Below are 3,557 nucleotides of genomic sequence, written 5' to 3'. Positions count from 1 at the left end.
CCTCGCTGTGCCCTGTGTATCAAAGGCGGCAACACAGAGAATCGTGCCCATATTGCTGGTAGCAGTAGATGCCCAGCGTATAAGGAGGCACTCCGGAAGCTCGAACGTAAAAGGCGATAATACATTGGTTAACCTCAAGGTGCTTCAGCGGAACCTCAATCACTGCGAGGCCGCACAGGATGTGCTTATACAAACAGTGTGGGAATTGACGCCAGATGTGGTAGTGATCTCGGAGCCTTATCGACAGCTCGACACTCAACCATGGGTTACAGATGTGTCTAAAATGGCCGTTATCTGGTCCTGCAGCGGACTCCCATTCCAGAGTGCCGCTTTCAGTACAGAGAGAGGCTTTGTGAGGGCTGAGGTTGGCGGAATACATTTCTACAGCTGTTATGCCCCACCTAGCGTCTCAATCGACGAGTTCACCGACTTCCTGGATCGGCTGTCTGAGGATGCGAAGCAGCGCTTCCCTGTAGCGATAGCGGGCGACTTCACTGCCTGGGCAGTCGATTGGGGAAGTCGACAGACGAAAGACAAAGGCGAAGCTGTGCTGCAAGCCATGTCATCGCTGGATGTGATGGCTTGCTTAACACCGGCAATGAACCGACCTTCTCGAGGGGTGAGGCGAGCTCAATCGTGGACCTAACCTTCGTGAGCAGTAATCTCGCAAGGAGAAACTGTTCTTGGGAGGTGACTGACATCTACACAGGGAGCGACCACCGCGCGATATCCTGGGAAGTACCCACCGGCCAGCGGAGCAGACCAACATCGGAGAGGACCAACGCAGTAGGCTGGAAAGCGAGCATCTTTCATCCTAGCTCCTTGCTAGTAGCACTGGACGACCGCCCGATCGGTGGCAGTGATGCCACTGAAAAGGCAGCAAACCTCATGGGCAGACTCATAGAGGCCCGTGATGCTACTATGCCTAGAAAGCGTTCCACCAGCCGGCGGCCACCAGTACAGTGGTGGAATGACACCATCGCCAAGCTACGGAAGGAGTGTAACGCAGCAAGAAGAGCATCTCACCGCGGCCGGAACAAACCCAATTTCAAGGAGCTGGAGATGAGGTACAAGAAGTCGCGTCGCAAACTTAACAAGGCCATCAAGCGCAGCAGACNCAAGCGCAGCAAAGCGCATACCTGGAATGAGCTGATTGCTGAAGTAGACAGTGACCCGTGGGGCAGGCCGTACAAGGTGGTAATGGCGCGGTTTAAAAGCCAACCTATGCTATCGCCGACGTGTCCTGACCTTCTGGGAAATACTGTCAAGGCGCTGTTTCCAGAACAACCGGAACTCCAGCAGACAGACAGCCGGAATAGTCAGTTGATAATTGCGCAAGTCACAAAAGAAGAGCTGATGGAGGCATGCGGTAGGGTTGGGAACATGAAGGCTCCTGGCCTTGATGGGATTCCCAAAATCGCGCTCAAAGCCGCCATCAAATCGCTGCCGAGCCTATTCTTGGACGTCTACAACGAGTGTCTTAGGGAGGGTATCTTCCNGCTCCTGGCCTTGATGGGATTCCCAACATCGCGCTCAAAGCCGCCATCAAATCGCTGCCGAGCCTATTCTTGGACGTCTACAACGAGTGTCTTAGGGAGGGTATCTTCCCTGCCAAGTGGAAGCAGCAGAGACTAGTGTTGCTCCCGAAAGGGAAAAAGCCACCAGATGAACCGTCATCCTACCGTCCTCTCTGCTTGCTCGACATAGCTGGCAAGATCCTCGAACGTATCGTCCATAGAAGAATTGAAGCAGCTGTCGAACCGCTGCTGGCCGGTAACCAGTATGGGTTTCGGAGAGGCAGATCCACCCTCGATGCCATCAACCTCGTCATCGACACCGCTAGGGAAGCGATCTCAGGGGCAAGGTGGCTCAGAGGCACGAAGAAGTACTGTCTAGTGGTGACCTTAGACATTAAGAATGCCTTCAATTCAGCCAGGTGGGACTGTATCATGAAGGCTCTTATGAGATTTAATGTCCCTGATTACCTTCGGAACATGGTGGGCAACTACTTCACCGAAAGGGTACTCAGATACGATATAGAGGATGGTCCCAGGGAGTACAAAGTCACCAGAGGGGTGCCCCAGGGCTCGGTACTGGGTCCACTTCTGTGGAATATCATGTACAATGGCCTGCTGAAGCTGACGTTGCCGCAGGAGGTGAAGTTGGTGACGTTCGCGGATGATGTGGCCGTAGTTGTCGTAGGGAAACACCTCGAGGATATCGAACTCGCCTTTGACATCACTTTTGAGGCGGTCCGCACCTGGATGAACACAGTGGGTCTGAGCCTTGCCGAGCATAAAACCGAGGCCGTATTGATCACGAGCAGGAAAGCTGTAGAGACAATCACGCTGCATGTCGGGAATTATGAACTCACATCCCAGCCGTACATTCGGTACTTGGGGGTGATGATCGATGCCCGGCTAAATTTCAAGCAGCAAGTGGAGCACACGACAACCAAGGCATCCGGTATACGAGTAGCTCTTTCACGCCTGATGCCCAATGTTGGAGGTCCAAAACAGAGGAAACGAGCATTGCTGACGTCGGTGATTACATCAGTGCTGACCTATGGCATCTCCATTTGGGCTGATGCACTGCTGACCCTGGAGACAAGACGGAAAGTGGCTTCGGTGTACCGGCTGAGTGCTTTAAAAACTTCAAGCGCCTACCGCACCGTGTCTGAGGACGCGGTGTGTGTCATCGCTGGAATGCTACCCATAGAGGAGCTAGCCGAGGAACGAAGATCCCTATATCGGCGGAAGCGAGCAGAATCATTGAGCGCAGAAGAACTCGCAGCAGACGAAAGACGGAAGAGCATCCACAGATGGCAACAGAAGTGGGACACCTCGGATAAAGGAAGATGGACTCATCGCCTAATTCCGCAAGTAGGTGGTTGGCTCAATCGAAATCACGGCGAACTGAATTACTATCTTACTCAGATGCTTTCAGGACATGGGTGCTTCCGGGCGTATCTTTATAAATTTAAGCATGAGGATTCTTCCGATTGCCCCATATGTACAGGTGCTGACGAAGACGCAGAACATGTTTTCTTTGTCTGTCCACGCTTTAGGTCGAGCCGCTCCGAGTGGGAGTCTGTACTTGTTGGTAGGGTCCTGCCTGTGAATCTGATGGGAGCAATGTTGTCATCGCAGGCAGCCTGGGATGCCACGAGCGACTTCGCGGCCGAGGTCTTGAAGGAGCTCAGAAAAGAGGAACGCAAGCGCAAACGTACTGAATAGATGAAGAGTCTGATGGAACCTCCTGCTCACACAAAACATCATAGTTGAGCAGAGGGATGTACATTAGACTGTGAAAAAGTGGAAGAGCGAGCAGCTGAGACCTCCCTTACGAAGTAATACCTAACGGTGGTGCCGTGAGGGGAAGAAAGGTTAGTGGAAATTTATCTGATTGGAGTTTAGTGGGGATTGGCAGTCACTGTCGGAGTCCCACACTCACTTGACGGAGGAAAACACCTATTTCCTCCCTCAGGATACAGTATGTACATACATACATACATACATACATACATACATACATACATACATACATACATACATACA

This window comes from Diachasma alloeum, unplaced genomic scaffold, assembly GCF_001412515.2.
Source record: "Diachasma alloeum isolate Michigan unplaced genomic scaffold, Dall2.0 Dall_scaffold_00290, whole genome shotgun sequence".
NCBI lineage: Eukaryota > Metazoa > Arthropoda > Insecta > Hymenoptera > Braconidae > Diachasma > Diachasma alloeum.
Note: the sequence above shows the minus strand (reverse complement) of the source record.